Below are 14,505 nucleotides of genomic sequence, written 5' to 3'. Positions count from 1 at the left end.
ATGGCAACTGTTTTGAAACTTGGCTGCTATGGCTGTTGAGGGTGCACTTTTGGATGGCCTATTATCAAATTCAGTTTGAATGTAATTTTGCACCTTTGTAGAAATTCTGATTGACATCTGCAACACTTTACAAATTGCCCCCCGTTGAGGGGGCAATTTGCAATGGCCCAATAAGTTTACTTTTGAATGTAATGTAATTTCCCACCTGTTTGCAAAATCTCATTGCCTTTCCCTTCTAATTTTAGTAAATCTTTTCGAAAGTATAGCATTTATGGCGGCCATTTTGAAAAATGGCTGTCATGACCGTTGAGGGCGCAATTTCCGATGGTCCAATATCTAAATTTATTTTAAATGTCATTTCCCATTTATAAACAAAATTTCATTGACTTTTCCTTTTGAAAATGAAATTCCTAATGAAAAAGTGGCACTTATGGTGCCCATTTAAAAATAAAAAAAAAATGGCTGCCATAGCCATTGAGAGCGCAATTTTCAATCGCCCAATATCTGGATTTATTTTGGATGCAATTTCACGCTTGTTTGCAAAAAAGAAAAAAAAATGGCTTTCCCTTCTGAAATTTTCATTTTTTTAACAAAAATGGCATTCATGGCGGCCATTTTGAAAAAATGGCTACCATGGCCGTTGAGGGCGCAATTTCCGATGGCCCAATATCTATATTACTTTTGAATGTAATTAACATTTATGGGCAAAATCTTATTAACTTTTCCCTTCTGAAATTTGCAAAATCATCGAAGAAGTGGCACATTAGACAGCCATTTTGAAAAATGGCTGCCATGGACGTTGAGGGCGCAATTAACAATGGCCAAATATTTAAATTCATTTTGAATGTAATTTCCCACTTGTTTGCAAAATCTTACTGGCTTTCCCTTCTGAAGTTAGCAAATATTTAGAAAAAATGACATTTATGGCGGCCATTTTGAAAAATGGCTGCCGTGGCCGTTGAGGGCGCTATTTCTGATGGCCCGATATCTAGATTTATTTTGAATGTACTTTTCCATTTCTAGCCAAAATCTTATTGACTTTTCTCTCCTAAGATTAGAAAATTTTACGAAAACATGGCATTTATGGCAGCCATTTTGAAAAATGGCTGCCATGGCCGTTGAGGGCGCTATTTACAATGGCCCAATATCTAAATTCAATCTGAATGTGACTGTCAACCTGTGTACGAAATTTGTTGCTTTTATCACAAAATGCACAATTGTTCGGCTATGCCGCTCCACTAATATCGGTTAAATGCGAGCGAGCGGAGCGAGCGAGCTTGAAAATTTTGACATTTTACAGTCCAAAGACTGCCGTTTGTGGCTGTATTTTTTCGCTTTGGAAATTAAGGGGGCACACCGGGCGCAACTGCCGGCAATTACTGGCAGCAACATCAGGAGAATGGCATACTGATTAAATGCTAGCGAGCGAAGCGAGTGAGCTTGAAAATTTTGACATTTTCCAGTCCTAAAGACTGTCGTTTGTAGCTATATTTTCGCTGTGGATATTAAGGGGAGCGCACCGGGTGTACCTGCTGTCAATCACTGGCAGCAACATCAGGAGAATGGCATAGCGAGCGAGCTTTAAAATTTTAACATTTTACACTCCAAAAACTGCCGTTTGTAGCTATATTTTTCGCTTTTGTTTGTCCCACTTTCATTTGAGAACCATCCCCCCCCCCCCATCGACGCCTCTATACATATTAGGTTGCTTTTGTTAAGTGAAAGATCTACTGCACACTCTTTGATAAATAAGGGAATATACGTCTATGTCAAAAGTGTACAAAGTTTATCCCTTATCCTGTATAGCGGACCTTTTGCATGTTCATGATTGCAATACAACGATCTGGTGCATAGTTCTGGCGATATTTGGACAATTTTCCATTAAGAAAGTTCGAGATTTGTCCTCATCTTGGGAATTGCTTGGGGGATAAATGATTTGCCTGTCTAAACACTTCCTTTGGGGCGGGGCAAATGCCCCTTTGTCCCCCATAGAATCGACGTCCCTGATCTTCCCTTGGTATGCCCATAGATGTATCCTGACTGAGTCATCAGTCACTGTCGTTTCTCAGGAATGATTCAGGAAATGGAGGGGATTCAATAATTATGGCGATAAAGTTGTTGTTATTGTTTGTTTGTATGTTTTCGTACATATTTTGCAGATGGTCCCCAGTTCCTCGCGTCATAGCATGTTTACATGTAGACCTATACTTACGGGTTGTCAACGCCTGAGTCATACCTTACAGTGTATGTCGATGTTACTTTCTTCGCGAGCGAGCGAAGCGAGCGAGCGCTTGAGAAAATTATACATTTTCCTACAAGGTAGAATACTGTTCAGGTCTGTTACCTGTCTGAAGGCCGGCGTACAAACGTCATGCAATATGCCAAAATTGATACAATCACATTTCTGCTTCCTCCATTTTTCCCCCTCAAAATTCAGGGGGGGGGGGGGATGATTGTACAGGCCATCCCCCCTCCTCCATTTCAGGGGGGGGGGGATATATCCCCCATCCCCCCCCCCCCGGGATTTACGCCCATGCCATCTATATTGAGTCTGTGTAAATAAATATTCTTTGACGTTCATGGAATAGTTTATATACATGAAAACTTTTCAAACATTCATACACAACAAAATTTGACGCATGGAAATGGTAGCGATGTGTACTTGAATCCGTTCGCCTTAATCACGAAGATTGTTTCTTTTTTTCTCCTAGGCATTTTTCGTCGTTTCATAGTTCATGCCTTGTTCAGAGTGGTTTTTAAGTACGTGTCGTATGACAATTTGTTATAACGTGTAACTGAGTGAGATACGCTAGTATGCCTACACATTAACGTAAATGAAAGTACTAGAGCATAATTCAAGGAGAAATGGGGAAAACAATAAATTAGATTTGTTTTGATCGATTGTGGTTTAACATCAATTATACTACTTTTTTGTGTCTTTTATTGTTCTCATTATCTTGAAACGTCAGTACTGTACTGTTTCTTCACTTGACATTCGAGAGAGTTTATTCCAAGAACGTCTGATATTATAAAATTAATTGATCGGGATGCATGTATTTGTGTTTGGGATTTGTAAGTGTGCATACGTATGCTTAAACATAATTATGTGTGAGTGAGATTAAAAACGTTTTCATTATTTATTTTATGAAAACAAGTCAAGGTAACGCAAACTAGCGGACGGCATCCGAGCACGGTATTTTTTGCCGTGCCGTATGCAGTGGAAACGGAAAAACGGCGTGCCGCGCAGTGTGACGTACCGGAATGCCGTGCCGTGCTGCCGTGCCGGATCCGGTGTAAACCAGCAACACCACACACAATTCCCCAACCGACTGAATTTTTTTTTTTCACGAAGTCTGGGAAGTGTTATTAACATCAGTATTTAAATTTCGTCATAGTCAAGCCATAGGCCCTATCAGACCTTTGCACTACAAGAATGTGACACAGTGATATCAAGTGATTTCATATCATATTGAAAAAAAAACTCTTGATAATTTATTTCGTTGAAATACAATACAGAAAAAAAATTGCTCTGTAGGTTCATATATAAATGTGTATATAATAATAATAGATTACAACCTCATTTATATAGCGCATTATTATTACTTCAGTCCCTATAAACCCCAAGAATATTACGACTTGTGAGTGGGTAAACGGGTTTACATTGAGTTCTCACATTACAGAAAATACCTTTCTGAAAAGAAAAAAAAAAACATGTTCACAACCTTCTTACTAGTAATAAAAGAATCTTCGTTCTTGATAAACATTATGGTCTGGCATTTTTTTGATAACGCAGAAACAGTTGAAATAAACGTATTCAACACAATTTCACTGTTTGAAACCAGAAGTCAGACTTTGATCATTGTTACCGAACTCTAATTTACTAATAATAACAAATTACGTGGAAATACAGTGACTGGGGAGCTGCAAGGAGCCAATTATGAAGGAATATCTCGTAATTGTTAGACATTTAACAAGATTAAATCCTTCCTTCCATTTTGGTTGGTGAGTTATATCACTTATGTGTCTGTCCTAACATTGCACATTTCTGTCGTAGCTGGCGTACTGATTGTCGTAAGGCACGGCCGCCATACACATCGCAGCCCGACGGTCACACTCGCACAGCCTCTGCTCACATTTTGAGTTCAGCTCTGAGTCTGTGTGTCGAAGAAGGACAGAAGGAACAAAAAAGCGTATGGTTATATTATGATGATAATTAAGCCTAATTGCACACATGATAGTATGAAGAACCAAGTCTGTAATACCCTATAAATAAGAACTTGCCACTATGATTTTTGTAATCATGGTAGGACCTGCTTAATTGGTATACTGTTGTTATTAGTAAAATGATTATACTGTTATTGTCATTATTTCTATTACCCTTATTAGGCCTACTACTAGTAATACTGTCGCTGCTATTGTAAAATTGTTATATGGATCCATGATCATTATGATTGGATAAGAGCTATCACGTGACAAGTCTCACGGACTACGTATAAATAGTTGTCTGAAATAGGGCTGAGCTCTCCCCGAGTCCGAGGTTGCCTGGATCCTACTTGGATCTATACTCGCGGGAGGATTCAGGAATTCTGTAAAGGGGGGAGGGGCGCAACTAATATTTCTAGTGCCACTTCCGGATTTCATTTCATTTTTCTTTTGATTTCATTTGATTTTAACGAAAAATGAAGGGGTGGGGGCTGCGCCGGTTGCACCCTCCTCTGCGGGATCCGCCACTGATACTTCCATATTTTTGATCTCAAAATACTATACTAAAAAAACTACTTATCCTGGCAAATCGCGTCAGTCAAGCAGGTAAGTTTCTTGGTAGACCCTTACGATATATTGCATGCAAAATATGAAATGGTGCAAGACCGGTTCTCAAACCATTACCAGAACTATATGTTTTACCTTGTTCGGGACGTTAGTGGAGATGCCGCTCACTCTCGGGTATTCACAATGTTGTGCAACATGCACTCGGTGTCGCCTTTGTATGTACATGTACCCTCGAGTGCGTTGCATCTTCACTAACGCCCTCTTATACTTGTGCATTATACTATTCTTCTACTATCAACTAACTACAGTTAAACTCGCATAAGTCGATCTTCTCGGGACTGAGCAAAACACATCGACTTAGGCGAGTTTCGACTTGTACGTAAGTCGAAAAAAATCGACTTAAAGTTACACCACACGTACATATGTATAATGTACATGTATGTTGTCTACTCTGGAGCCGAGAGCTGGAGCGGTGTGCCCGATATTTGCCCTTCAGCAAGACACTTTATCCACATTGATGCAGGCCAGGGCTCCACACTAACTTTTATTTTGGTGACCCCAAAATGATTGATTTTTATTTTTTGGAGGCCCGAACAAAAAAAAAAAAACAAAACAAAACAAAAAAAAAAAAAACAAGCAAAACTAAATCGGTCCTACGTTCGGTCCGAAAGTTACCGTTATTTATTTCTGATTGTAAAAGCAATCATCCACCATTTACAAGTATTTTAACACCTTCCGGAGCCGAATGTTGCCGTTAATCATTTTCAAATGTAAAAACAAGCAACCGACATTCATTCTAGGATCTTACGGAGCTGAATATCATCCTTATTCATTTCCGAACGTGAAAGCAAACATCCATTTTTATTTCATCATCTAAATGAGCCGATTGATACCGTTAATCATTTCCAACTGTAAAAGAAACAATCTGTTACTTATTTTAGCATCGTACGGAGCAGAATATTACCGTTATTCGATCTCCAAATTCAAAAGCAAACACCCGACATTTATTGTATGATCGTAAGGAGCCGAATGTTACTGCTGTCCACTTCCGAAAGTAAAATGAATCATCTTGACATTTATTTTGGCATCTTCAGGAGTCGAATGTTACATGCTATTTACTTTCGAACGTAAAAGCGAATTTTCGGCGATTATTTCATCATCGCACTGAGTTGAATACCATAGTTATTCATTTCCGAACGCCAAAGCAAACATTCAACATTTATTTTAGCATCTTCCGGAGCTGAATGTTATTGCTATTTACTTTCGAACATAAAAGCAAACATAAGACATTCATTTATCATCGGACGGAGTTGAATACTATTGTTATTCATTTCCGAACGTTAAAGCAAATATCAAACATTAACTTTACCATCAAACGCAGCTAAATGTTACTGTTATTCATTTCGAAATTTAAAAGCAAACATCCGACAGTTATTTAGCATCGTATGGAGAAGAATATTACTGCTATTCACTTCCGAACGTAAAAACAATTATCTGACATTTATTTTAGCATCTTCTGGAGCCGAATGTTATTGCTATTTACTTTCGAAAGTAAAAGCAAACACCCGACATTTATCTCATCGTCGTACGAAGTTGATTATTATTGTTATTCATTTCCGAACGTCAAAGGGATAACTCGACATTTACTTTAGCATCTTCCGGAGCTGAATGTTAATGTTATTTACTTTCGAACGTAAAAGTAAACATCCGACATTTATTTCATCATCGTACGAAGTTGATTATAATTGTTATTCATTTCCGAACGTCAAAGGGATAAATCGACATTTACTTTAGCATCTTCCGGAGCTGAATGTAATTGTTATTTACTTTCGGACGTAAAAGTAAACATCCGGCATTTATTTTATCATCGTATGGAGTTGAATATCATTATTTTTCATATCCGAACGTCAAAGCAAACATTCGACATTTATTTCAGCATCTTCCGGATACTTTTTATCCTTATTCATTTCCGAACGCAAAATCAAATCTCTGACATTCCAAAAGTATAAGCAAACATCCGACATTTATTTTAGTATTATACGGAATCGAATATTACCGTTATTTATTTCCAAAATTAAAAGAGCAAACATCTGACATTTATTCAGCATCTTATGGAACCGATTGTTACCGCTTCATTTCAAAACTGAAGGCAAACATTCGGCTTTTTTGGTGGCCCGGCGTGCGTTTTTGGTGACCCCGGTCGCAAATTAACCATTCGCGAAATCGTGATTCGATTCGCGAAAAGACTCCGCTAAATATAAGGCATAGATCGCTACACTCGGCAGGGGCTACGTCGTCCTTTCACCAGGTCTCGTTACAAAACCAAAATTTCGCGTTGAGTTCTTGCGTTACCTATCGTTAATGTTAACGAAACATCGTTAATTTGCGCTAGGGATCGTTACTCATCGTTGCTACAAACGTTAATTTTCCCGATCGTTAGTTTGCGTTACTAACGATTCAGGTGAAACCGCTTGCGTTAATGAAACGTTAATGTTTATTTACGCAGTTTCTTTTGGTATATACTGTATGTAAACAAAAACTGGCGTCTCGTGATTTTGACAGTGATTTATTACACAATAAAATCTTATTCGACTTAGGCACAGTGAATTCAATGATTTTTCCGTGAAATTGTTCTTGGAATTTCATCGACTTAAGCGAGTATTCGACTTAAAAAATTCGACTTATAAGTGAATTAATACACGTAAGTCAATGGGGAAAAATCGGGACTTTTTAAAATTATCGACTTGCGCGATTATTCGACATATGCGATGTCGACTTAGGCGAGTTTAACTGTACTATTACGAAGAACTACGAATAGGAAACACAAACAATAAGATGAACTCACGACATGTGATCACCGAACGGCTGAAGGGACCACCGATCCCTTGGGTGGCGCAGTTGTTGACCGAGTACTGGTAAACAACATCGTAGATGTTGATACCGCTCTCGCAGTAGTCGAGAGTCCCGTCAAGGAGGGCGCTGTAACAGTTCTCGTGTCTCTGACAGCACCTGTATGCGCGCAGGGAATGACGGGAATTACGGGTAACTTGTTTTTATAAGGCAGGTAAAGAAATTTCTAGAAGACACTATTCTCCAGTTTGAAAAAAAAAAATACGAAGATTAAAAAAAAAAAAAAAACACCCCCACACACCAATTAATGAACTGATTCAGAATTGTGCATTTTTTATTTTTTTTTTCCCCTGCATCGGAAATATTAGATTAACCTGCTTTTCACTTAATAGTGTTCTGTTATACTCCTCTCTCTCTCTCTCTCTCTCTCTCTCTCTCTCTTTCCATTCACTTCCCTTCCTTTACGAATATTTGTAATTGTTCTTTACTTGGGGACCTCACACTTTTGACTTTCGTTTGTTGTTGTTGTTTGTTTTTTTCTGCGTCATTGTGTGTGCGTGTGTCTTTGCGTCATATTACCACCGATAAAATGATGAATATTAGTTTTGCTGTGGTTAATTTGCTTTTATATGTTTACTGATTTTGTAAGTTTTGCACAATAATGTATTGAAGTAATGTACGAGAAGTAACGAGACGACTGTATAATCATACAATTTTTTTCTTGCAAGCAGAACCCCCCTTAAATTTTACTTTCCATTGTTTAATGAAACACGATGGGTTTCCAATCGATACTATGTTACATGAAATATACTATTATTGACGTATGTAATATTCATGTATATTGTTTGGAAATAAAGATAAGAAATAACAAAATGAAATGCTTACAAAAAAGGACCAAACGATTATGATCAGGTCAGCGGAATAAGGAAAATTGAGGTCCTGTAAAATTTGATAAAAGATAGGCCACGCGTGTAAGATACATACTGAATGACAATATACGCACAGTCATCATAGGAAGATGCGAGATTTCGTTGCTCAGTGGGAATATAATACATACCTAAACTGACCGACAGAGATACAGACAGATAATGATTGACAATTGCTCAGTAGAGCTTGGATATCAATAGGAGACTTACTTATCAAGGGCATCCACGGGATCACCGGATCCGCCAAGTCCACAGAAGCAGCCGTAGTCACTGTACCGAAGGACGGATTGTCCCGTCGTGCACACTAGCATGTTGCCGAACTGCGATATGCTCCGCTCTTTTCTCGACGAGACCGGACCTGAGGTCACAAATCAGATTTAGGAAAATAATTTAGTATAGAATTTGATGGAGTTGTATCTTAAATACTTCTCACATAACTCTCGTTACATGTCGACAAGGAATACGAGCTTGATCTTTCTACCAGATATCCATTTCGTTTCATTTCATTTTTCCCATTTCTTTTCATTTATTTTTCATATTAAAAACAACAATTATTGATTAGACAGTTTCATAACGGAATCTTATTCATTGTTGGTAATCAATAAAAACCTATTAGGCTTGATGTGAAAAGGATAGAAATATCGTAGCAAACATGAGAAATTACTTGAAATTGGTATCGGGTTTTCTTTATGCTTTCAACTTTATTGCCATCTTAAAGGCATAATTTACGATTTGCAGATGAAACAAAAACCCAGCATTAGTGCTTTAAAATAGTTCTAAAATGTGCGTAGGGATGGAAACAGCCAATGTAAAAATTTGAACCAGTATAATCAATGGTAAGTATCGTTGAATATACAAAATGTGAAGAATAGTTATGATAAAACTGCTTCCAGACTAAACGGTCTACAGTAAGTTATGGTTTAATGAGAAAAATAGTGGTATCTGTTTATATTTTAGGCTTTATTGCAAAAATGTTATACAGTAGGAGATTTTGGGATACAACTGACCTACACATATGCATCAAAAGTGATATCTTGAGCATCTTTAAAATCACTGCTCCCAAAGGTAAACAGGACCTTTTATATACTCTGGCCTTTGAACAAGGCTCGTGGCTAAGGTTTATTGGTCCGGCTAAAAAGAGACTAATCGAGAGAGTTGAGACCAAAGCGCACTGCGTGCGCTTCTATACTCTTTGGTTGAGACCCTGGATGAACTTTCGGGCGAGTGCATGGAGCCTGTGTTACCACGATTTTTCTATAGGGCCTACTGGTTTCGATCTTTTTAATAACTTTTTTTTTCCCGCTGGGAATTCTCAACGCACGGCCAACAAGAAGCTGTCCATAAAAATTCAACTCTCTCGCGATTCAGGGACGATATGTAGTACTATAATGGGCAAATTTGAGTTCTTTTAAAATCACTGAAATATGGACTGCGATACCTGCTTTTTTCGATTAGTCTTCCCTTGTGATGGGTGATGATAATGAGCGACGATGATAACAATGATAGTAATGACATTATCATTTATCCTAAACATCTTTGATCTAATGGTTATAATGATAAAAGTTTATAGTAATGATATCATCATCATCAGAAACATAAGTAATGAAACAAGACCAGTATGAACTCCACAATAAATTGATGATCGCTTTAACATCCACATTTTGACAAAGCGGGAAAAAGGTGAATGAGTGTAGAGGTAGAACCTAGAAACAAAAAAGCAGTATTTATGTGCTTCCATTGTCTGTCACACGATTATATCTAAATTAATAGAGTGTAAGATAAGGGATGACATATGAAGGATAGGATGACTATCATGAAAGCTTGCCCACGGTTGTAAAATGATTGATAAAGTTCTCTGAGTATCAAAAGAGAGAAATAAAAGTGAATTCACAGTTTCAGTTTCAGTAAGTTTTATTTCTCCACTCGTACATAACAGAAAATAAGTTTTATATCATTTAATATCGAACATACTATTCACAAGTCATAGAAATATAAACAAAATTTCACTTTACAAATATATAATCATGTGAAATAATACATGAATTTCATTCTCTCTCTATTATGCACAGTAAAGCATAATAGAAAGAGAGAGAAAAAAGGGGAAAATATAAGAAGGTTTGGCATTACCTGCCGTCGCATATGACAGGACAAGGAAACACACAAAGGCCCCAAAGTTACAGCCAGATTTCATCTTCACTTCTGTGTCGATAACACGCTTCAGAACAGCTTTAAACGGCGAGGCGGATCAGTCTCTTCTTTGGCAGAAAGTATTTTTGCGACTGAAGAGCGAGACCCAAATCTCGCTCTATTTAAGGGCTTCTGCTTCTTCTAGCTCCGTTTGTCTCTATTTCTTTGTCCTCCTTTTTCGCTTGTCTATCTATCTCTCCTTTTATTCAGTTCTTATTCAGTTACTCGTTCCATATCTCCCTTTCTCTCTCGCCTTATCTCACCCCCCCCCCCCTTGTGTCTCCCATTTCTGGAACGAAGGAGATAAGTATTATTCGCTGGAAATGTAGAAGCTATATTACGATTGTGTGCGCTCATTGATGCAGAAGAAGAAAATAAAAAGGCGAAGAACAGAGCACATCGCCCGTGACAGTAATCCATTAATGTATCCGCTCGACCATCAATGCGTTGTATTCATGGAAGTCGTGTTTGGCTCGTGCTAAGAAGCGCTGTGCGTGAAGGGCCATGGCCCGAATCGATTCCAGTCTTTGGTGATCACATTGACGTGCCATGCATCGTTTTGTGTTCATATTCCAATGGCCTTTTGACGGTTTTCATAGCTGGAATCCATAGCATAACGTCATTGAGGTCCACATGTCCGCCTGAGGTCCGAATGTGGTATCAGTCGAATGTCTTTTTTTGTTATTTTTTGTTTGTTTGGAAATACGCCACAGGATGTTCAAGCATGCCGCTGCAGTAAGAGGTTCCGGGTTTGCTTTGTTTGTTTGTTTTTTATTGCTCTTTAACTTGTTCACTCTCTCTTTCCCCTCTCGCTATGTCATTATCTACAATGGTAAATTCCCTTCGAATTTCGGAGAATGAGCTGAGAATGTCGTTCCGGTGTTTTCAGGGGGAACTGAGAATGCTCCTATATACTCTACTTTGTTATTTTAATTGCAGCCTTACGGTGAAATTGTATATTACGAGTATTTGCCACTATAGTACGTACAGTCATAGTTCCTTCATGCAGATTTCAGAAATACCATACATAATCACTACGAAATAAATTTTGAGAATTGTTTGAGAATCGCCATATCCGTATACAGCGATAGACGATAGAGCTCTGTGATGATTGTACAAAGCCCACTCGCAAATGTTTCCTATACCACAGCACGTGCCTCCATTATTTATCAACATCTTAAAGGGGATGGGAGCTAAAGTTTTCCTCCAATTTCTAATCGAACTGTTGTCAAGGTAACCAAAACTTTCAAATCACGCTTTGTGGAGTAACTCTTTACCGAAGAATTGACAGTTTTCAGATATACAATGAATGAAGAATTGTAAACAAAAGTACAAGTGTAATACAATATGGCCTACATTATTTCTTTGTAACAGAATTCAAATTCAAATTCAAATTTTATTTTCACTTTTTTTTTTCATCCGAATGTACGAGAAAAATATAATTCTGACATGCGAGTTGTTGAGAATATCAACCTATATATCATCCTACATATATAAGCCTACATAGCCAGTCAGGCATAACAACATGTTCATGTCTACATGATCAGTACAAAAAAGAAACTTACACTCTGTATCAACACTCTGCGAAAAAAAAGTGGAGGTACCCACTCAAAAGATTATGCTTGTATTATGTGGGTACCTCTGAGGGAAAGGGGGAAAAAGGGGGTGAAAAGCTTACAACTACAAGGAGTGAAGTGTTTCCTATCTTGTTCTGTTTAAATATCATAATAAGATTTGAATCAAATTCGTCATGTGTGTAAACAAACATGATTGAAACAGAGTATACCGCGCTTCAACAAAACTTCCCCTCCCCCCAATAATACCATGAACAGAAAACTGAAATAAAATCTACATAATTTCCCCAAATGTGAGTAATGAGTTGTCAGTATGCAAGATCACAGGAACTTTTAGGCACACTTCATTAATTGTACAAAGATGGAATAATAATCTGTCCAATTTAAGCAATAGTTCTCTTTATTGTAAGATTAGCAAATGAATGTGTTCGACATAATATTCATAATCATCGCCTTGCATCAGCAATTTGATTCTGTACGTTTTCTAAGAACTTGTATCTTCTTGTAAGTCATGTGAAATCAGTTATCGCAATACATGAACAATTCTTAAGAAATAATCTGTTTGAGCTACTCTTCTCTCAACGTGTGAGAGCATGCAATAGCTATGTGTAGTTGCATGGAACTCTCCTTTAATCCATCACTTTCGCGTAAAAGGCAATTATTTCAGCAAGATTGTGCACTTGATCACGAGGCCTAATCATGTGATGTCTACCGTTAAATCTCCTTTAACGATCTGTGACAGCGGCATAGAAATAGTTATCTTATTTCATCGACCATCAGGCTTCCTATTATGATACCTGTCATGTGTCTTTGACTGTGACAGTCGCTTTCCAAACGAACTGATTTTATGCATCCGCCTTCCATGCCCATATAGAGGGGATGGGGGACTTGACAGCCTATATACTGATGCAAAACAAGATCACCACTGCAGCGAATTACAATTGTGTAATCTGCCCACTTCACCATAAAAATCAAGGAAGTATTTACTTTGATGACACCTTTGAGTGACAATACGTGATGATGTCAGTGCATGCGGTTGTTATGCCATAATTTCAATTTCAATTTCAAATTTATTTTGTATTCCTCGATGGAAAATACAAAAGATATAACAGAATATAATAATACAGAATGTCCAGCTTGGATATATACAAAAAGAAATGCAAACATAGTACATGTACATAGCGGTCGATGTGTCATTTTCAATCAAAGTAAAAGAATGCTGAAGAGAAATACGATGGAACCTACTAAAAAAGCAAAGCTTGTTGAGTATAGGTCCCAACAAAGATTATACTGAACAGGTGAATAACTTTCTTACTCTTTTGTAATGAAATGGTTTTCAGTCAAAATCGTCCGAAACTCGTTTGATGATATCGATATGATCAATAATAATGATAGAGGTAGGCACAAAATGTACCTGTAATAGACCATCGATATTTAGTTCTCGGCTGGTAACGGGAGTGTCTGTTTTCGTAGAGGTATAATCATTATTTTTGGGAGACAGTCAAAGAAGTGAACCGACTCGAAAGACTCACATGAGAGGGTAATGACCGTGCCATCTTTATCCACTGCCACTCATTTCTACATCATCAGCCTTTATAGCTTGGGCCAATCGAGCCTGAGCAACGTGTATAACATCAGTTTAGAACTGGAGAAGGAGGCAGCGCAGTTAGAACGGGTGCACGCCAGGAGACCGACACCCACCTACGAGTCATACAGCCCACGAGTTCGACACTAAGCAAACAAGGCCCACGAAATCCCAGTTGTAATGCCGAACTCAGAGGCTGTATGACTTGTTTGCTGTATGACTCATGGACCTTTTGGACTGTGATGACTCGTGAGTGTCGGTCTCATGGGACAACCACGTATAAGAACTGAATCTTTTTTTTTTATGTAGACTCTCTGTGCTATATGATCCTCACAGGATATCATTTTTTTTTTCTTTTTGCTCCCGGCTTGAATGATTATACACTTATTATGTGATATGTTAGATAACCATTACTCGACATTCATTTTTTTTTAATGTTTTATAAAAACTGGTATACACTGTCAGCTTTGACAACCTGAGCAACATGTAGCAGCTTAGATTTGTGCAAGAGGTATCGGAAATAAGGCTTGCTGCAGCAACATATTAAAGCAAACACACGAGAAATTACCGTTAAAGAATCAGATAATCCCCCTATTGCTTTGCCAATGGCAAT

General features: G+C 37.9%; 1 long non-coding RNA gene across 1 annotated transcript in view; it reads right to left on the bottom strand.

The window, feature by feature from the left end:
* Positions 1-7,736: 7,736 nt before the first annotated feature.
* The window catches only part of LOC140236654 (uncharacterized), a 30,992-nt gene continuing 24,223 nt past the window's right edge, over positions 7,737-14,505 (bottom strand). Inside the window, exons 2-3 of the long non-coding RNA XR_011901775.1 lie at positions 8,757-8,904; positions 7,737-7,779 (exon numbers count right to left, since the gene is read on the bottom strand). This is a non-coding gene — a long non-coding RNA (uncharacterized lncRNA). The remainder of the gene's footprint in view (positions 7,780-8,756; positions 8,905-14,505) is intronic.

The sequence above is a fragment of the Diadema setosum genome, chromosome 13, assembly GCF_964275005.1.
Source record: "Diadema setosum chromosome 13, eeDiaSeto1, whole genome shotgun sequence".
NCBI classification, from domain to species: domain Eukaryota; kingdom Metazoa; phylum Echinodermata; class Echinoidea; order Diadematoida; family Diadematidae; genus Diadema; species Diadema setosum.
This window is presented reverse-complemented; position numbering and strand designations above follow the sequence as displayed.